Below are 23082 nucleotides of genomic sequence, written 5' to 3'. Positions count from 1 at the left end.
TACCTAACAAAAATGGCTGAAAATATAAAAAAATTGCCAAGGTTCTGTCTATCTAATGGTTAAGGTTCTGTTTAAATTACCTTTGTTTTCATGTTAGCCTACCTAACTTATTATTAACAAAATTATTCAACCCTTTTACTTTCAATGCAGCAAACTCTGTCCAGAGGTTCAGTGAGGATCTCTAAATGATTCAATGTTGATCTAAATGACTAACGATGATAAATGGAATCCACCTGTGTGTAATCAAGTCTCTGTATAAATGCACCTCCACTGTGATAGTCTCGGAGGTCTGTTTAAAGCGCAGAGAGCATCATGAAGAACGAAGAACACACCAGGCATGTCCGAGATACTGTTGTGGAGAAGTTTAAAGCTGAATTTGGATACAAAAAGATTTCCCAAGCTTCAAACATCCCAAGGAGCACTGTACAAGCAATAATATTGAAATGGAAGGAGTATCAGACCACTGCAAATCTACCAAGATCGGGCCGTCCTCCTAAACTTTCAGCTCATACAAGGGGAAAACTGATCAGAGATGCAGCCAAGAGGCCCATTATCACTCTGGATCAACTGCAGAGGTCTACAGCTGAGGTGGGAGAATCCGTCTATAGGACAACAATCAGACGTATACTGTACAAATATGGCCTTTATGGAAGAGTGGCAAGAAGGAAGCCCTTTCTTAAAGATATCCATAAAAAGTGTTGTTTAAAGTGTACCACAAGCCACCTGGGAGACACACCAAACATGTGGAAGAAGGTGCTCTGGTCAGATGAGACCAAAATCTTTTTGGCAACAATGCGGGACGTTATGTTTGGCGTAAAAGCAGCACAGCTCATCACCCTCAACACACCAACCCCACAATCAAACATGGTGGTGGCAGCATCATGGTTTGGGCTTGCTTTTCTTCAGCAGGGACAGGGAAAATGGTTAAAATTGATGGGAAGATGGATGGAGCCAAATACAGGACCATTCTGGAAGAAAACCAGATGGAGTCAGCAAAAGACCTGAGACTGCGACGGAGATTTGTCTTCCAACAAGACAATGATCCAAAACATAAAATAAAAGCTACAATGAAATGGTATCAAGGTGTTAGAATGGCCAATTAAAATCCCGACCTTAATCCAATTGAGAATCTGTGGAAAGAACTGAAAACTGCTGTTCACAAACGCCTTCCATCCAACCTCACTGAGCTCGAGCTGTATTGCACGTAGGAATGGGCAAAAATATCAGTTTCTCGATGTGCAAAACTGATAGAGACATACCCCAAGCGAGTTGCAGCTGTAATCACAGCGAAAGGTGGCGCTACAAAGTATTAACTCAATGAGGCTGAATAATTTTGCACACCCACATTTTCATTTTTTATTTGTTAAAAAAGTTTAAAATATCTAATAAAATACGTTTCACTTTATGATTCTGTCCCACTTATTGTTGATGGTTCACAATAAATTACAGCTTTATATCTTTATGTTTGAAGAGTGAAATGTGGCAAAAGGTCGCAAAGTTCAAGGGGGCCAAACAGTTTCGCAAGCCACTGTATCTGCGACTGGCTGGCAACTAGTTCAGGGTGTCACCTGTCCAAGATTGCTGGGATGGTCTACAGCACTAAGGATCAGCGGTGCAGGTAATGGATGAACCTCTTTAACAATTTTCATTTGGCCGGCCAGATTAAAAAGTCCATGGACTGCAGTTTTCCCAACCCTGGGCTAAACGCACCACAATTTTAGACTGCTATTCTTGTACCAAACCGTATCTAAAACCAAACAGACCAAATAAAAAGAAATAATGTATAGATTATCCCGCACAATCACATTTTCAGCAGAGCTCCTATAATACATTGTGTTCTTGAAGACCAAAACAAGTGGGGAAAAGAATGTCCAAGTTAGGCCAAAAAATGTCCAGCATTCTTCAATTGTTCCTCCACACCTACTTTAAGATAATAAGGTTGAAATATGTCCTCCTGTCAGATGTTCCAAACGGATACAAATCAACTGGGATCACTACTCAAACTGTCATCTTCTAACCGTTTCAAATGCTAAATTAGATGTTTCTAAAGTATAGCCCGTGCTACGCTGTGCTATGTTAAGGTTTGACCTTTAACGATGCCATTACAGTAAAAAAGCAGGCTGATAAAAGTCAAGAATTCGCTTTTTTCCGTGTTTTTGTCTTTACAGAAATCCTTCAACTCAAGATTTTGATTTGGTTTGTGTTTTGGTAGATTTTTTTTTCCAGAATGGCAATGCGAAGATATTTTCTGCAAGAAAATCAAAATAGATTGAATTCCTAAATAAAATTTCAACGTGAGATAGTAAAAATGATGATGATAATAATAATAACAATAATTATAATAATAATAAAATCTATACATATTATACATTGGTAACAATATAGTATATAGTGAGTAATACCTATGTGTAATAAATGTGCAAATAAATAAAAATATGAATATATATTCATTTAAATAAAAAATGAAATTTGCTTTAGCTCTGATGTGATGTGACTTGAGCTGTCGAATGGAGTAGCGGGTGGATGCAGAGAGTGGAGTAGACTATGAATTACAGTTCAAACTGGTGTTTAAACTTTTAAACTTGTGATTGGTTACGGCCAGGGTTGGGTAGGGTTACTTTAACTTGATTAATTTCAATTACTTTTGATTACTCCAATACCAAATATGCTAATAAAAGACAAAATAAACTAATTATGAATAAAATTACTAAATTTTGTGCAGGCCTGGGGAGTAACGAAATACATGGAACGGCAAAAATGATGTTGGCAAGCTGTTTGGATTTATTTTCATTTTGTTTCTGTCGCATTTTATGTTAGTTTTGCCAGAGGTCAAAGAGATCAAAGCCAGGAGAGAAAGCTTACCACGTGTTGTGAGTCATAATTGTATTCATATTTAGTTTCTTTTGTCTTTTATTAGCATATTTGGTATTGGAGTAATCCAAAAGTAATTGAAAGTAATCAAGTTAAAGTAACCCTACCCAACCCTGGTTACGGCCATATAATGATTCATATCCCTGATTTATATTTCTTGCTTCTCCCTTCAGCATCACTTTAAGACTCGAAGCCCAGAGTTAATAAATATAGCACAAAAATACTATATTGTATTGCTGACTCACTAAGTCTTTACTAATCACACGCGATTGAACTGAATCAACAAAGAAAGGTGACGCAACGATTTAAAAATCTATATCTACTGTATATTAAACATTGTTAGCCAAATTGTATATAGTAAGTGCTACTTTTGTGTAATATATGTCTGTATGGTTAATGAATATGATAAATAAATAAATATACATGTAAAGGAAAAATCAAATTTGATTTACCATACCTTTGGATTGACCTGGCTTTAGCTGGTACAGTGGAGTTCTGGGTTGAGGTAGATGAGGTAAGGAGATAGCAGATTAAAATTGAAATTGATTTTAAAACTTAGACTTATGAGGACTGACATTCCTTTACAAGACTTTGTCGCTTGAATCACCTCCTTATTTTTACTAATCGCCCTGATTGGCAATTGGTTTCGGACATATCCCTTGACAAGGGTAACGATGCATTTGCCCTCTTTGTTTTTCATTATTTTCTCAAGCATTTTTTTCCTGCAATATGTACCGTAATCATACCTGTCAACCTCCACAGCTCCATGACCGTACAAACTGTCGTATTTTCCCGTACAAAGTACAAAATAATCGTACACCATATTTTTTTTTCCGGAATGATGCATGATGGGAAATCCCCAGGCGGCAGACGCATGCGCACAGTAGCATCAAACCGCTCGCTTTGTTTGCAACGCAAAAAAACGATACTGAGATAGAGGCTTCTGAGGCGAACTCCTTTGACTTGATTGATTTGCCCACCTCACGATGATGTTGTATCCATTGGGTATACTGTATTTTTTGGGGGTTGAATATGCTTAAACAGCCTGCAGATTTAAGAAGGTGTGTCATTGATTGTAGGGTGGTAAAAATAAGACAGTTAGCTGGGTGAAGCATCGGAGAAAGAGGGTTCAAAGAGGGGGGAGTCAGGGGTCTCGGCTAATCTCTCCACATCTGGCTTCTATTGGGATGCGGAGGCCGCTAAAATAATGTTTTTCACCCGACAAGCCTTTTTGTGCTATAAATTACCCAGCAGCCACTCAGTGAAAGCCATCGGAGGGGGCCACTTTAAGTTTCTGCTCAAGACAACTCAACCTATCCACCCCAACCCAGATTGAGACCCCGCCGTAACAACCCCCCCATCACCCTGCAGTAAAAACGGGCCTTCCTTCCTGTCGTCTATCAACAGAGCACAATGTGCAGCTGATGCGCGGACTCTTACAATTAATACCTTTATTTATACTCACAAAAATTGGAGTTATTCATGCACGGTTTTAATTAAGATATTTAGTATTCCACTGAACTTGACACTATATGACATTTTGTGCTAAATGTGTTTTTTTTAACTCTATTTCTAATTTTTTAACCTTTCTGATTTTCTAAAACTGTTTTGTACTTTCTAATTATTTTTCTTTCTAAATTTTTTACAAAATATATTTTTCTTTTTTTCAAAGTTTAGTTTTTTTGTAATTTTTTAAATTTCATTATTTTTTTTAGTTTGTGATATACACTTTTCAGTCCGCTTTTATTTTTTTATATTTTACAATATTTTTCATTTTTTGTCGTATTAATCTATTTTTAATGGTTTTTATTGCATATATTTTTTTTAACATTTAATACTATCCAACAGTGTTGTTTTCCTATCTTTTGTTTTTTATTTTATAAAGAACCTTTTATCAATACTATTTAGTTTCTCTTTGAATTTGAATATTAGCTGTGTATTTTAATATGTATTTGTATTTTTTTATTTAAACATTGTTTTTATCATTTGTATATCATATAATAAAATATTTAACATGAACTTAATAAAGGAAGTACACCATATGAGCACCATATGACGTTCAGGATTAAAAGTGGGTTGCATTGACTCAATTCATGTTATTGAGGAATTTTAATAATGGGGACAAAATAAATTGAAAATTACAATAAAAATATTAACCTTTTCTAGGTTTTTTTTACTGTTTTATCATTTTATATAAGTATACAGTATATATCAATAATATATTGTATTTTTGTCATTATGTTTTTATTATATTTTATCTACAGGTTACATGTTATTTTCCAGGTTTTTTAATACACTCTGTGATTTTTTTTAAATACAAAATTTCTACTGAATACCTCATTACGTTATGTGATTGGCGTTTTTCTGTTTTCTTTTTTTGTATTTTTTGTTGTTATTTTATTTTTCTAATGTTTATATCATATTTTTATTTTATTTGTAGACATGTTATGTTTAATTTTTTTTTCAGATTTTGTGATTTTGTTTTATTGTAGATTTTAACTAATTTGGTTGTTGTCTTATTATTTTTTTTTTGTTATTTAAATGTAATATTATTAAACATTTTTTTAAGTTTTTTAAATTGTAATTTACATTTTTTTAAACATTTAGTAGCTCAGGTGGTAGAGCGCTCGTTTTGGAATCAAGGGATCCCAGTTCGAATCCCGTCCGTGTTACATGTCGAAGTGTCCTTGGGTAAGACACTGAACCCTTAATACCTCCAATAAGCAGGTTAGCGCCTTACATGGCTGCAAGGCCGCTATTGGGAAATGTGGAGCACATTGTAAAGCACTTTGGGAAGTCATTGACTTGAAAAGCGCTATATAAATGCAGATCATTTCATTTCATTTCATCTTTATGTCAGGTTTTCAATGTAAATCTCTTGAATTTCTTTCTCAAGGTAATTAGCTTGTTTTTACATTACTAAATATAAAAACAATGTTTCTCATACAAACACACACACGTTTCAACAATGAGTGTAATTATATCTCTTGTACTTTTATCAATCTTGTATTCTTTTATTTTGAAGTCGTGTTCTTGTCTGTACTGATTCCTCTGACGTTAATAAACACTCTCTCTCTCTGTTCGGGACCTCAGCCAAGAAGCCACTAAATAGTTTTAATAATGTCTATCCCTGACACTTTATCCGTAGGTTCACTATATGATGATGTGCTACGTACATATATATATATATATATATATATATATATATATATATATATATATATATATATATATATATACGCTTGTATGAATTGAATGAATGAATTATAAAATTAAGTAACGTTGAGCATTATATATAGTGTATAAAATGAATGAAATATTTATTAATATAAATGACATGACATGATCTGCACTAAATTGCATTATGAAACTGTTTTCAGATGTTAATGTATGTTTTTTCTTTCCGGAACACATGAAGTCAAATCCTGACTAAAACTGTCTATTTCAATCTTCTTTACATTAATACGTCTAGATTTTAGCCATATCTTATTTCTTAATAATTTCAAAATGCACAGATGCAGAGACGTTAGGAATTCCACCAGCAAAGAAGATAAGAGAAACTGAAAGGAGCAGACCTGTTGATTCCCAAAGCATTCTGAGATAAACGCAGAAACTCAAAGCAGATTTATTACGCTTCGTGGAGCTGGTTTTCGTCCCAACAGTGACCCCGCTCAGCCACAAACCATAAACCAGGTCCAGATTCCTCCCCTTGAAAACCTTCCATCTTTACTTTTGGCAGGAGTTGCCTTTTTTTCAAGGATGTGGCCCTAAGGACCGAGAGGTAATTGCTTCATAAAAAAACAAAAAATGGCATCTCTGCCTTTGAGCAAGGCAACAAACTCTCAAAAGTGACAACTTAATATGATAGTATCCTTATTTTCTGTCTATATTTGACAAAATCATAAAAAACAAAATTGGGAGCAAAAGGACAAGCGTGCATGCCATTGAGCGACGATAGAATTATTATGAGATTCCAAAGTCTCTGTCGCTCAGGGCCACGTTTTATGTGAATGTGGACGGGCGCTGCGCATCTGGCCAAACCGACATTATTTGTACCATTTTGCACGTATGCGAGGCCAGGAAGGACGTTTCGTTCAAACTGAAAAACAAGACAAGTACTACAAAAGTTCACTTGTCGGTAAATAAAACACGTTGCTAATAGAATGCAGCACAGTCCTAATCAGAGGCAGATTCAAACAAAAAACGAACCTGGTGACGTTTTCTTTTGGGCTAAAAAATAAATATATTTTTCTGTGCAAGAAAACTGCTTCTCTTTTACCAAAAACGTCGCATTACAACCCAATAACCAGAGGTGGGTAGTAACAGAGTACATTTACTCCGTTACATTTACTTGAGTAAGTTTTGGGACATTTTGTACTTCTAGGAGTATTTTTAAATCTCTATACTTTTACTTGAGTAAAATTTGTGACCAAAAAAACGGTACTTTTACTCCGCTACATTAGGCAACATTGAAGTCGTTACTTAATAAATCCCCTCCACGTAAGTACGCTTCTGTCTTTATTATGACGGAGACCTCCAGCAGGCTCTACCATGTTTAACCAATCAAACGTAGCAGCATTGTAACGTGACCATATTCAATTTTAGCGGGGAAAAAGTTGTCTACGGATGAAACAGATGGAATATATCGCTTAGCAATAACGACTATGAAAAGACATAAGAGGAGGATCACCCCTGTTCTCACCTCAGAAGCATGTTTCCGTTTAAAAGGGTGCCAAACACCGGCTACTATATGCAATGTCTCCTTTTGTTCGAGTTCATGAGCTAACTTGTCGTTCTACTTCAGTTGTGCTTCTTGGTGCTACATCTGCTTAATTCATTTATTTGATTTATATTTTATTTTTTATTAAAGTACTTGAATTGATCATTCGATGATCTGAATAATTGTTTTGAGAAGAATCAATAAATACGACGTTGCTACAGTTACTCGGTACTTGAATAAGTTTTTTTTTTTACTTTTACTCAAGTAAATATTCAGATGTCTACTTTTACTTCTACTTGAGTAATATTATGCTCAAGTAAGTGTACTTTTACTTGAGTAAAATCTTCGGCTACTCTTCCCACCTCTGCCAATAACTAGCTTCTTCTACGTTAAAAATTATCATCATCTTCCTCCACATAAAAAAATAGCTTATTCTACTCCAGAGACCTGCATTTTATTTTTGCTGAAAACTAGCATTTGTTTTTTAGACCTAAAACTAGCTTCTTATTCCAGGCCAAAAACCTTATTCAAAACTATCTACTTCCAGACCCGCACCCTATTCTTGCCATAAACAAGCATTTTCTTCTTCTACACAAAAAAATACCTTTATCCCAAACCATGTATTGCAAGCTAAAAACTAGCTTCCTCCACGCTAAGTATTAACATTATCTTCTTCTACATTGAAAACTATCTGCTTTTACACCAGATACCTGCATCTTGCGCTTGGCAGAAATGAGCATTTTCTTATCCGCTTAAAAATAACTTCTTGTTCATCAAAAACACAGAATCTTCTTTTTCTAACTAAGAAAGACAGTAACTTTCATTTATCCATTGCCTTCTTCTCAAATATCAATTATTCTATTCTTGAAACTAGCAACATCTTGTTTTATGCCAAAATCTAGCATTATCTATTCTGAAAACAAAAATAAGCTTCCCCTACGCTGGAAAGGGGTGTTCCTCCTCTAGACCGAAAACGTCAGTAACAGAAACCAGTGTCTTATTCTTTGCTGGAAACTGGTTGTGTTCTTATTCCAAAAATCTATTATGTCATACATTTTCTATGAACTAGCATTCTCTTTTTTGCCAAAAACTAGCACCGTATTTATCAGTGACAAAGACCAGTGTTGTCTTCTTATTAATCCGAATATATGTTTCCTTGGTTATCATGTTTTTGGCTTCTACTTTTAGCACCACTGTAAGTCCTGGGATTCATTGTGAAGAAAGATAGTACAGAAATACAGTATTGTATTGCTGGCTTTCAAAGTCTTTACAAATAGCATGAGATTGCGAATTGAATGAAGAGAAAGACATTGTGGGAGATAGTACAGTCAATGGCATAATGACATTTTCATGATCTGGGTGAGATTGGGCTGCATCAGGTTTGATAAAAATATGGCACTCTCAAATTTCTTTCACTGAAAACAATCAATAAGATATACGTTAAAAAAACGGAGAATTTGTAAGTATCAATCAATCAATTGGCAAAGAATACATATGAAAGTTACAAATTGAACTGTTCTAATTCAGATTCTACTGTATGTCCTTATCCTTTAAGTTTCTGAACCAGAACTGTTCTTAACATGGTTTCATGCAAAATAAATTACCGTAACATTAAACTTTTGTGATGTTGGACGAAGCAAAAACAGCCACGTTGTGTTGTATGACCACGGTTAAGCAGATAAAGTGTGGCAGAAAACTCACTGTAACTTATTTGCTAGGTGCATCCACTGTCCTTTAAACTTCAGTTCATCAGCGATGACCATCTATTCTCTGAAGGGAAACATCCATATTGAACCCTTACACTGCATGTCTGAGACCCCTGCTGTGAAGTAAAAATATTTTATGATGGGGTCGCCGTATCCTGGGGTCTACTGTATTATGTAGCATTTTTATATTTCACATAGGTAAACGTTTTACAATGTGAAACTGCAGTCACGTTTTAATGTCGCCACAGATGATTATTTTCTCCTAACATTTGGCCTCTTTGTGGACCTTTCATATTTCATCTTAGGCACCTGTAGGAATTTGACCCCGGTCGGGCCCCTGCCCCCCCAGCGGCGTTGCGACGGTCTGCCTGGTCGGGCCTGTCACTGGTGATGAGCCGATGCTCATCAGTGTCGGGGGCCAAGCAGAGTTCAAGCATAAAAGCGCCGCGTGGACGGCTCCGCAGCAGACATGAGGTCTCTGCCTGGGCCGGGGATGGGCGTTTTGCAAGGTCACGCCTCTTCGCCATTAAAACCAATTAGATGAATACGAGCTGACAGGCGGCAGGATGAAAGGAAGAAGATCGACTATTGCGGTGATGTCCCACCGAGCCAACTCGATTTCATAGCCATTAAGCACCTGTCGTGGGCTGACGCAGGTGATTCAACACACACTGGAATTACATCACTGAAACCGAAACCTTGCGGGATTTCGCCCAGCAACTCGATGATGCCATCTGTCCGCACTTGTGGCTAGCCAGAGACATAAATTTGATGTCCGTCCTTTCTTTCATTTCCCCTAGAATGTATTGTCAAGGTCATCGCTCGGATGACAAGGAGAGATTTACACTAGGTGAAAAGAAGTTATTAGTTAAATATGCTTACATATGGAAAATGTGGCGTTCCACAGGGTTCCATTTAAGAGCCCATTATTTTTCAATTGTTATATTTAAGTACAGGCAATGATCTGATGAGAAACAAACTATGGACAGTATTCCATAAATGTAAAGCTGTGTAAAAGTGAGAATGGTTGGGTTAGTTGTTTCATTTTCCCGTTACTCATGCCTTCAAGTGATCAGATTGCTTGTGCACAAAGGCAGTTTGTACATCTGGGGTGTTTTTTGTCGCATAGCACTGTGGAACTTTTGCTGCAGAGATGAATAATACACGCAAACTCTAGTGCACTCGCTAGAAAAGCCTCATGTGTATGGGTTAATTTCTTTGGAATGTTTCAGTTTTATTTTCTACCCCCAATAGGAAAATGCTACAGTCCAAATATATTTGTAAGTCTTACATGTCCATACTTATGGAATGTCGCAATTCCTCAATGTATGCAATATATATATATATATATATATATATATATATATATATATATATATATATATATATATATATATATATACATACATATATACACACACCGTAAATTCCGGACTATAGAGCGCACCTGATTATAAGCAGCAACCACCACATTTTAAGAAGAAAACCGATTTTGTATTCACACTAGCCGCACCTGTATATAAGCCGCATGCGCCCACATTAAAACATTAAACACAATCACAAAATTAGCCCAAACCCGGCTTTGAGTCCCGCGATTGTAACTAATTATAAAGTACACAGTCCAAAGACCACAGCCGGCAAAGTGAAGGAAAATGGTACCGGTACTTAAGGTTTGATGCAGACCTGCAGAGTCCGGGTACCCGTTGAAACTAATCCAAGGAAAAAAAATCTATATTTCCAAAGGTAAGGGTGGGAAAAATGTATATCCACTATTGTCCGCCGCGACAACAGGTCTCACTCACCTTTACCCCACTTCCCGTCAGCCCGCTTTTGCTCCACCCCTCTTTTTTAATTCGCAAAACATATCAGAATAAGTGTCTCAAATAAATACATTATAAAAATATACAGGTGCAAATACATATTATACATCGGTTACACATATTTACAAAGAAAGACGGTACACCGAGAGAGTTTTCAAAGCTTTAATAATAATTTTATAACTTTCATCCCAAACCGTGCCTGTGAAGGGTAGCAAAACGCTACTAGCAACACGCTCGCAACATAGTAAACGACTCTGTTAAAAAAACACACCGTTCATGGCTGTGTTTTGCTGCTGTTGGTGTCGGTGGATTTGTTCAGACCGAGGACAATCGACTTTGGCCTGGACGGATCTATTGACACTAACAAAGATGTTGTATAATGAAATTGTGAATATGTTTGATTTTCGAGAAGGTTTGTTCAAACCTCACCTTGTGTTTGCTGTTAAAAACGTAATATTGGAATATAATATTGTGAATGTGCTTAATTGCTGTTGAGATTGTCATGATTGTTTTCTGTTTTTAGTGTCAATAAATTTGTTCAAACCAAAAAAAATCCACGGTAAACCGTCCTCATCTTCCTCCTAATAACTGACGTCACCAAAGTCGTATTCCCCAGTATGGGAGAGAGAATATGTCATATAGACATCGTCCCACGCTCCCTTATTCAAAAACACGCTGGCAACACAAAGTAAAGTTTACGTGCAGTAGCTCTGTTTCCTTCTTTATCGGACTGATCGATTGCATTTAGCTCGAAAGCTGCGTCATGTACCTTTCTTTTTGCGATTTGCATGGTGAGGATATTTCTACGCTAATTTAGTTTGTGCACAAGCTAAGAAGTTGCAGTCTTTCTCTGCGCATATATTCCACCGGTCTAAATCTTACCTTTTGTACTCAAGCGCCGCTGGCGGCTGTTAGAAAAATTACATAAATGGGCCGCATCACTGAATAAGCCGTAGGGTTGAACGTTTGGGAAACAAGTATATATATATATATATATATATATATATATATATATATATATATATATATATATATATATATATATATATATATATATATATATATATATATACTGTATATATATATATATATATATATATATATATATACTGTATATATATATATATATATATATATATATATATAATATAATAATAATTTCCTTTGTATTGTCATTCTTTGTAAGAACGAAATGTCGATACACCTGACCCGTTGTAGCGAGCCGATGCAGCCGCAGCCAACAGAGGGCGCCGCCATTTTACCAATGTTATAAGTCTTAGGTATGACTCGGCCGAGGCGCGAACCAGCGACCTCCCAGTCTCAAAATATATATATATATACATATATATATATATATATATATATATATATATATATATATATATATATATATATATATATATATATATATATATATATATATATATATATATATATATATATATATATATGTATATATATATATATATATATATATATATATACTTTTTAAAAGTAAAACAAAACAAAAACAACGCAGTGTCAATACTTATTTTATTTATTTTTGTAGTACTACTGTAGTTTTATTTATTTTTTCTATTTTGGTAGAATTTCTGTGGTCACATTTATTTCAGTATTTATGTATTTTCTTGTATTACTGTAGTTACATTTTTATAGTATCTTTGTAATATTTCTCTAATAGTATTTTAGTACAATTTCCATTGTGGAATTTTTGTAATATATTCGTAGTATCTTTGTAATTGTACTGTAGCAGCATTTTAGTAGTATGCCTGTAGTAATATTTAAGTGGCAGTATTTTTTTATCATAGTCTTACTTTAGTGTTTTTTGTGGTATTTCTGCAGAGGTATTTTTGAAGTATTTCCATACTTATAATCTTTGTACTATTTCTTTAGTATTTTTTTAGTATTTATGTAGATAGATAGATACAGTGCATCCGGAAAGTATTCACAGCGCTTCACTTTTTCCACATTTTGTTATGTTACAGCCTCATTCCAAATTGTATTAATTTAATCTCTTATCTCAAAATTCTACACAAAATACTCCATTATGACAATGTGAAAAAGTTTTTTTTTTTTACTTTTTTTAAAATTTATTAAAAATAGACAACTAAGAAATCACATTTACATAAGCATTCACAGTCTTTGCTTAATACTTTGTTGATCCACCTTTGGCAGCAAATACAGCCTCAAGTGTTTTTGAATATGATCCCACAAGTTTAGCACACCTATCTTTAGGCAGTTTTGCCCATTCTTCTTTGCAATAAGTCTCAAACTCAATCAGGTTGGATGGGAGACGTTTGTGCACAGCCATTTTCAGATCTCTCAGGGGGTGTTCGATCGGATTCAAGTCTGGACTCTGGCTGGGCCACTCCAGGACATTCATGGAGTGGTTCTGAAGCCAATCTTTTGAGATCTTGGCTGTGTGCTTTGGGTCGTTGTCCTGCTGAAAAATGAACCTTCGCCCCAGCCTGAGGTCAAGAGCCGTCTGGAGCAGGTTTTCATCCAGGATATCTCTATATATTGCTGCATCCATTTTTCCTTCTATCCTGACTAGTCTGCCAGTTCCTGCTGCTGAAAAACATCCCCACAGCATGATGCTGCCACCACCATGCTTCACTGTAGGGATGGTATTGGCCTGGTGATAAGCGGTGCACACCAAAGAGTTCAATCTTTGTCTCATCAGACCAGATAATTGTGTTTCTCATGGTCTGAGAGTCATTCAGGTGCTTTTTGACAAATTCCAGACGGGCTTCCATGTTCCTTTTACTAAGGAGTGGCTTTCATCTGGCCACTCTACCATACAGGCCTGATTGGTGGATTGCTGCAGAGATGGTGGTCCTTCTGGAAGGCTCTCCTCTCTCCACAGAGGAACGCTGGAGCTCTGACAGAGTGACCATCGGGTTCTTGGTCACCTCCCTGACTAAGGCCCTTCTTCCCCGATTGCTCAGTTTAGAAGGCCGGCCAGCTCTAGGAAGAGTCCTGGTGGTTCCAAATTTCTTCCATTTACGAATAATGGAGGCCACTGTGCTCATTGGGACCTTCAAAGCAGCAGAAATTTTTCTGTATCCTTCCCCAGATTTGTGCCTCAAGACAATCCTGTCTCGCAGGTCTACAGACAGTTCTTTTGACTTCATGCTTGGTGTTTGTGCTCTGACATGCACACTCAACTGTGGGACCTTATATAGACAGGCGTGTGCCTTTCCAAATCATGTCCAATCAACTGAATTTACTGCAGGTGGACTCTAATTAAGCTGTAGAAAGATCTCAAGGATGATCAGTGGAAAAAAGATGCACCTGAGCTCAATTTTGAGCTTCATGGCAAAGGCTGTGAATACTTATGTAAATGTGATTTCTTAGTATTTTATTTTTAATAAATTCAAAAAAAGTAAAAAAAAAAACGTTTTCACATTGTCATAATGGATTATTTTGTGTAGAATTTTCAGATAAGAGATTAAATCAATACAATTTGGAAAGAGGCTGTAACATAACAAAATGTGGAATAAGTGAAGCGCCGTGAATACTTTCCGGATGCACTGTAGATAGATAGATAGATAGATAGATAGATAGATAGATAGATAGATAGATAGATAGATAGATAGATAGATAGATAGATAGATAGATAGATAGATAGATAGATAGATAGATAGATAGATAGATAGATAGATAGATAGATAGATAGATAGATAGATAGATAGGTACTTTATTCATCCCCGCAGGGAAATTCACATGTACTGTATTTTGCACACTATAAGGCGCACCAAAAAGCCTTTATTTTTTTTAAAAGCTGACCATGCGCCTTATAATACAGTGCGCCTTATTTAAGGATCATAGTAAGTCGCAAAGTCTTGCAACTAATGCAGCAGCCGCCGGCTAGATTTTCCCCCGAACGCCAAGTAGTCCGCGGTGTATGCTGGGATTTATTTACCGGCGTTTCATTGGCTAACCAATGTGTCAATCATCATTTGAATCGATCACTATTGGCTAAAGTTATTCTGAGGTAAAGGGGGCGGATCCTTTTTATCATTTACAGGCTGGCATAGGCTAAAGCGGCAAAACAAAGCCTGCAATTGGCCGAAAAAGATGAATGTGAATAGCAAGTGTGGTTTGTTACAGCATAGAGGAAACATGTTTTACCATTCTGTATTTGTAAATATTTTACTCTCCTGGATTTACTACACTTACGCATATAAGAGGACCATGGTTGCACATTATTATTGAACACAACGACTTCGGTGAGCTACTCTGACTATATATTTTCCCAGTATCTTGTTTCAGAGTGATATCGATGTTTCTGTGATGGGTCTTTTTTTTAAATTAAACTTAATTCCAAGTGTTTATTGTCATATGCACAGTAAAGTTGCGAGCGAAAAAGAAAATAGAAACTAAGGAATGGTTGGCATTTCTTGAATCCCAAGACTTTAACCTTCCGAATGATATTTGGAACAATGCATTTGAGTGACATCGTACGGACACCGCATCCGCACGTGTCTACGACACGTATTTGGTTCTTTGCAAGCTTTTGGAATGTTAAGAGGGTAATAAGTTTGACTGAACTATCTGACTGTTTTGTCGACGTTCCCATTGTAGCGCCTTATAATCCGGTGCGTCTTATGTATGTCAAATATAGGACCAAAAACTATTTTTTCAGGGTGCACCCTATAACCCTGTGCGCCTTATAGTGCGGAAAATACGGTAGATGTATTTTGTAGTATTTATGTTGAAATATTTCTGTCATGGTATTTTTTTAATCGTAGTATAACTTAAGTAGTATTTTAGTAGTATTTATGTTGCATTTTTTCTCATCAGAATGAAGACAAAATAATTCCCTGTTTTCAAGCACTAAATTAGTTCTGTAGTATTTTTTTAGTATTTCTGTAGTAGTATTTTTATTGCAGACACACAGAGGGACAATGGTGACAAAGTTGGCATCAAAAGAAATATATTTTTATGAGCAGTACTATATTTGCTATTATACTGTATATATTGTCTTGGCAGCACGGCGGCGCAGTGGTTTGCCCTTGCAGTTCATGTCATAAGAACCTGTCGTGGGTTCAAATCCAGCCCCAGACTTCCTGTGCGGAGTTTGTATGTTCTCCCCGTGCTTGCGTGGGTTTCCTCCGGGCACTCCGGTTCCCTCCCACGTTCCAAAAACATGCATTTCAGGTGAATTGGCCGGTCCAAATTGTCCCTAGGTGTGAATGAGCGAATGAGTTGTCTGTCCCTGTGTGCCCAGCGATTGGCTGGCAACCAGTTCAGGGTGTCCCCTGCCCACTGCACGGAGATGGCTGGGATGGGCTCCGGCCCCCCCGCGACCCTAATGAGGATAAGCGGTACGGCTAATGAGATGAGAGATGAGATATATTGTCTTTATATATTGAACATTCTTTTTTGGCGGGCCTGCTGAGTTTGCCCACTCCTGTTCTGGGTGCTCAGCACCCCCAAGGTTCTGAACCTAAATTCGCCCCTTGTATCGGTCATTGTGAGGTTGAGGTGCCGGGTGAATGCTGTTATATTTCATCACGGTGTAATTCTATCCAGTCTCGGCCCATCTTGTCGTCTTCTTGTCAATAGCGGCCTTTGCCACATATTCGAGACAATCCCCCTACGTCTGTCTCACCGCTACTTCATCCCATAATTATCCCCGGTGCACAAAATCTCGTTCATCATTTGCCAACTGCTATGTTGTCATCGGCCTGTTGAGAAAAGGGCAGATCGGTGGTTGAGCCGCTGTCCAGACGGGTCTTACGGAACCGTCTGGTTTCGTAAACGTACACGGGATTGCTTTACAGAACGGAGAGAGTCGAGTGAACAGTTTGTCTCTACAGGGACCGTGTGTAAGAAAAAAAACACTTTCTTTCAAAACCAGAAACTATTGATTTGAATAATCAGCAAAAATATAGGAACTATCATGTTAATTTGCATGAAAAAATAGAAGGTAGTAAAACATAAGATAATTTTTTATCATTTCAAGTATTATATTCGTTTTTTTTTTTTTCATTTTTGGACTGTTTTTTCATTTTTGCATATTTATCTTTCTATTTTCACCTTTTCCTTCTTCTTTTTCCCCTTTCTTTTTTCCTTTATTTGTACTTTTCTCATAATTTTCTTTTGTTTCCTTTTTCATTTCTTTTCTTTCCCTTTTTTCTTTCAACGCAAAAGGCTAAGCTAACAACGAGACGTTCAATACGTGCTTCTATGGTTAAAATTATCAACAATGTAAACTTTAAAGTCAAGTCAAGTCATGTTTGTTTGTACAGCCACTCCAATTGGCCAGTTAAAGTCATGTCACACAAAAGGTAAATAAAATGTACTTTTTCCTTCACATTTGTATTTAATTATAATGTTATTTAATCTTATTATATATAAGTTGTACTTCGAAACATCTACCTGTGAAAACAAAGTTTATATTTGTCGCTCATTAAACACAACAACATATGCATATTTCCCAATTCCAATGACTAATGTTTCCGTCTTTTTTTTCCCTTCAGTGAACAATTTAGGACAATACACAACCGCAATACATCCATCCGTTATCTGCACTGCTTATCCTCAGTAGGGTCGTGGGGGTGCTGGAATCCATCCCAGGAATCTTCGGCAGTGGGCAGGGGACACCCTGAACTGGTCGCCAGCCAGTAGCAGACTGCAATACAATTCAGAGTTAATATCCTTTAAACTTGGTGCTGCTTTTGACACAGTGCACCACAATATCCTACTAGAACGGTTGGAAAAATGGATTGGTCTCTCAGGAACCGTCCTCTCGTGGTTCAGATCCTACCTCTCAGATAGGACGCACTGTGTTAAATATGGTGAAATGACATCTGAGCCCTTTAATGTTACCTGCGGTGTTCCGCAGGGTTCAGTGCTTGGCCCCCTTCTTTTCAACATTTACATGCTTCCATTAGGTGACATTATTCGCAAGTACAATATCAGCTTCCACTGCTACGCAGACGACACTCAACTCTATCTTCCGTTGGAGGAATCTTCCACACTAAACTGTGGAAATTTGGAGGCCTGCCTCACTGAGATAAAAGAGTGGATGTCACTCAATTTCTTGCGTCTTAACTCTGAAAAGACCGAAATGTTAGTCATTGGTCCATCTAAATGCCGTGACTTATTCTCAAAAACTGCTGTGAACATTGACAAATGTCACATCACACAGAGTGACTCAGTTAAAAATTTAGGTGTCATATTTGACCCTGATCTAACCTTTGAGATGCATGTAAAGAAAATTACTAGAACCGCTTTCTTCCATCTTCGTAACATTGCCAAAATCCGTTCAATACTGTCTCAGTCTGATGCGGAAACTATAATTCATGCATTTGTTACCTCCCGTCTCGATTACTGTAATGCACTACTCTCCGGTCTCCCGAAGTCCAGAATCAAGTCTCTTCAGCTAGTACAAAATGCCGCAGCGAGGCTTTTAACTAGGACAAAAAAGTACGATCACATAACACCGATTTTGGCTAACCTGCATTGGCTCCCAGTTAGCCATAGATGTGACTTCAAGGTTCTCTTAGTATTGTACAAAATCATACATGGACTTGCTCCCTCTTATCTTTCAGATCTGATCTGCCCCTATGTCCCGGTCCGAAGCCTACGATCTGAGAGTGCCGGTCTTCTGGTGATCCCGAGAGCAAAGAAGTGTTCTGCTGGATCGAGAGCGTTCTCCATCCGGGCACCGGTGCTGTGGAATGCTCTTCCCCCTGAGATCCGATCTGCAACCTCAGTGGAAATGTTTAAATCTAAACTTAAAACTCACTTCTACTCCATTGCATATGAATAATAACCTACTCTTCTTGTCGGCTGAAAAATAGTCTGTGTAACATAGTGTACTAATCTGTGAAGCCCTTAGAGACTTATTGTGATTAAGGGCTATACAAATAAAAATGACTTGACTTGACTTGACTAAACTCGGATTCATCGTCAGATACACCAAAGAGTTGTTTCCTTTGTGCTTTTTTACATCTATTTCTATTTTTCAGGACACCTTTTTGTTTTCTCCATTCTGTAACAGTCTCTGGTACAGTGAATAAAAAATTGTGTCACAATCAGATTAAATCTTATGCCTTTTGTATGTCATCTATACAACTGGTGGTCTAGTCATTACGATTCTGCGCTTTCACCGCCTCTGTATATTTGGCATTGCATCCAATGATTTGCATTTGTGGTCGGCGATATTTTTAATTATTGCATGAATACAGTAATATACTACGGTAAAAGCTCGTGTTTAAGTTCGGGTTCTTTTTTTTAAAAAAGAAATTAAAAAAAGGGAGTTATACATGAATAAATACGGTCAGTGAAGCAGTAAAATCTAAGTACAGTAGATCCCCGAGATACAACATTAATCTGTTCCTAGGTGAGGATCGCAAGGTGAAAACGGTGGGGGATAGAAACATATGGTAACTGGCTAATGCATTCTGATCATTGGAATTGTATACAGATATTAAACATGAGTTGTCACGACCGGTATAGGCAGTGGACCCATCTCATCTCATCTCATTAGCCGTACCGCTTATCCTCATTAGGGTCACGGGGGGGCTGGAGCCCATCCCAGCCATCTCCGGGCAGTGGGCAGGGGACACCCTGAACTGGTTGCCAGCCAATCGCAGGGCAGGCAGTGGACCCAAATGCGTTTAACACAATGCTTTATTGAGGGATCGGGGACGTCAGAGCGAGAGGAAAAAAAACGCAATCTGGTGCTCGCTGGGCAGGCGGAGCGGGAAGCTCTCGCGAATAAGGCGTGTTTGGAGATTGTAACAAGTCCGGTAGCCGGGGCGGGAAACCTGAGCATGGATCGGGGATCGGAACAAGTCGGGCAGCCGGGACGTGAGACGGAACGTGGATCGGAGATCGGAACAAGTCGGGCAGCCAGGATGGGTGACGGAGCGTGGCGTAGAGATCGGAACAAGTCGGGCAGCCGGGACGGGAGACGATGCATGGATCAGAGATCAGAACAAGTCAAATAATCAGAGACGATCGGGAAGCCAGGGAAAGGGGATCGATACAGGATACATGACAGGTTGGGAACAGAACGGGAGCCAGAGTCAAAAATGCTTGCGTTGCAAGTGCAGAGGTTTGCTGATGGACCGACCAGGAGAGAACGAGGTTGACGTGCTTAGATAGGAGAATGACTAATTTGGGAACGAGTGGCAGCTGGGGCTGAAACCGTCAGCACAGGGGAGGGCAATTGGCAAATCCTGACATGAGTAACCAAATATTGGACAAAGGGTACTAGTTAAATAAAATATACTGTATGTCTGCGCAAAAAAATAACATTATAAAAAAATAAATAATTACCTTAAATGTGACATTACTTGATCTGGTTCAGTAAGTGGGTGGATGCAAAGGGGAGGAATGGTTGCATTAAAATGTAAACTAATTTAAAACATTTCACTTGCGAAATTTTTCTTATCCTCAGAACAGGGGTGGTCAAACTATGGCCCACGAGCCATATGCAGCCCATCAGGCTCATTCAGTTTCTGGGGGAACGTAAAATTACAACCCCTAGCAAAAAGTATGGAATTACCAGTCTTGGGCAAGCCCTCACTCATTTTTTTTCTCACAAAAAAAAACTCAAATCACAAACGTAAAATAATTGTAAGGTCATTTCAAAGTGCAACTTATTGGCATTCAGAAACACTAAAAGAAATGAAGAAAAAACATTGCAATAGTAAGTAAATATTTATTTTATAGAGCAAGTGCAGAGAAATGAATTTGGAATGATTGTTATTTCTTTCTCTGTTTTTCATGATTGCATATTTTTTTCCTCAGAATGGTGTGATTCCGTATTCATTTCCCTGTGCTTGGTCTATAAAAGAAGCATTTACTACCACTACAAAGTTTTTTATTCGTTTTTTTTTCAGTGTTTCTGAATGCCAAGGAGTTTCACTTTTGGAAAACTTTATTATTTTTCATGCTTATTATCTGAGTTTTTTTTCTACAGAGTTAAATGGCGGAGTGAGTATTTGCCCAAGACCGATGATTCCATATTCTTTGCTAGGGGTTGTATTTGTTGTTGATGTCATATAGTTAGCAAAAAATGCTGTACTGGGGCCTGTATAAAACATCTTATTCCACATTCTGACGTGAAAACATCGTAAGTTAGGGACGCTGTAACCCGGGCGTCTTTTGTATATTAAAAATAAAAATATTCTGTTGTTTTTTGTCAGACTGATTATGGTAAGATTGCATAAACTCTTTAAAATGAAAATCCATTAAAAATAATCACATATGCCCCTGCATTCTATAAGCACTAATCATGGTTAACTACTTTGTGAAGCAGAGCCGTCATTGGTCTTATCTTAAATTTAAAAATGGCCACCCGAAGAGATGGATAAAATCAGGTATATATTCCTTCTTAACTCATATTTTGTGAAAACAAAATGCTATAATCAGACCAATAGCCTGTAAGATTATGGTTTATGATCGGCTATAATTTCTAAAATGTTTTTGTACTGTACATTCCCACATTGATACTCTTTTCTAGTGCCATGCTAGCCCCATCTGTGGAGTTAATCTCAAACAGGGTCAAGCAGATAAGAGGCAACCCTGGAATTCCAAAGAGGGAGCGTCTCCTTTCCGTTGAAGGACGAGCAGTTTTCTTGGAGACGCTGATGTAAACTTTCCATACTCAGCTTTGAGGAAGAGGGAGGCGCTAGCTTCTCCTCAACACAGGGGGCTAACATATCAAAGAACATAGATGCAATAAGAACCTGCGGGGGCGGGTGGACGTGATTTGGCTTTTGTTACCATTTCTTGGGGCAAGATTCCCTGAAAAGATTCCCGAGTGGGCCCGATTGGTCACGGCCAAGATTGCCCCCCTCTGATTGGACACGGCGGACCGGCAGATGTTGGATCTCCGGCAGGGGGGCTCGGATGCCTATGGCTTGTTGAAAACTCGGGAATGAAATTGGCCGTCTTGTTAAACAGGGTGATTGCATGCACAGCTTTCAAAAGCTGCGTTTATTTTCAGGGGTATTATTGGTAGAAGTGATTATTCATTTGAGTATTATATTTTTAGAGTAGGTGCGGATATGTTCAAGTCACGTGTCTGAGAGCATAAAAAAGCATTTTTAGGTTTTACCAGGAAAAAGTTACTGGATCGGTTTAAAATGAACAAGAGCGTAGATTTGATCTCGGCATTGGTGAGGACAAAACAATGATTACTCGATATTGGTGGGGACATGTTTCCTCCGTCCGAGCCACAACTATAAAAGAAAAAAATGTTTGGGCGTATTTTTTTCTTGATAAACCACATACATAAGGCCCTTTTGAGGACAACCATAATGCTTAGGTGACTCTCGGTGAAAATGCGTTTGACACCTTTGTTGTAACGGGAAAATAGGCTAGGGACGTTGTAACCTGGGCATTTACTGTACTGACCCAAAAAGAGTTGCTTGAAGGCTCCCATCGCAGCTCAAGGAGTCTAGATCCCGATCCAAGGGCTTATGACTTAGTCTCACATTGGCTTTGTTTCTGCAAACAATCCAGATACTGTGAACGCTTGTCAAGTAACTACAGATGAGATGTCTGAGATGTCTGTTGATTCTGTTTCCCATCCAGATAAGACGTGGCTAGCGTTTGCACAGTCCACTAAGTAAGTGTAATTGCTTTACTTTGTATCACCAGACGCTCTCCAAAAAAAAAAAAAAAACGAGCCAGAGCAGAAGATAAATTTGAGGCATCTGGCAAGAAGCCTTTTCAACTTCGGCCTGCCTTTGCTTGGCCTGTCCTGCAGAGGAACGAGGCATTTGGACCGCAGTCCTCTTCCTGACATCTAACTGTGCAAAAAAAAAAAAAGATCTGAAGAACTGAAGAACTGAAGAAGAGAAAGTAGGAGATAAGAAACTCTTTAAAGGGCTGCCACGGCCAAACTGAATAGGAACAGCAATGGTCGGACAGAGGTTACTTCGGACGAGGTCAGAACAACAACATGTTGATTTATTTCAATAGTTTCCAGTCAAAG

The sequence above is a fragment of the Urocampus carinirostris genome, chromosome 10 (genome assembly GCF_059441175.1).
Source record: "Urocampus carinirostris isolate Australia breed hairy pipefish chromosome 10, RoL_Ucar_1.0, whole genome shotgun sequence".
Lineage (NCBI taxonomy): Eukaryota > Metazoa > Chordata > Actinopteri > Syngnathiformes > Syngnathidae > Urocampus > Urocampus carinirostris.
The sequence above is the reverse complement of the archived record's forward strand: the minus strand, read 5'-3'. Positions refer to the sequence as shown.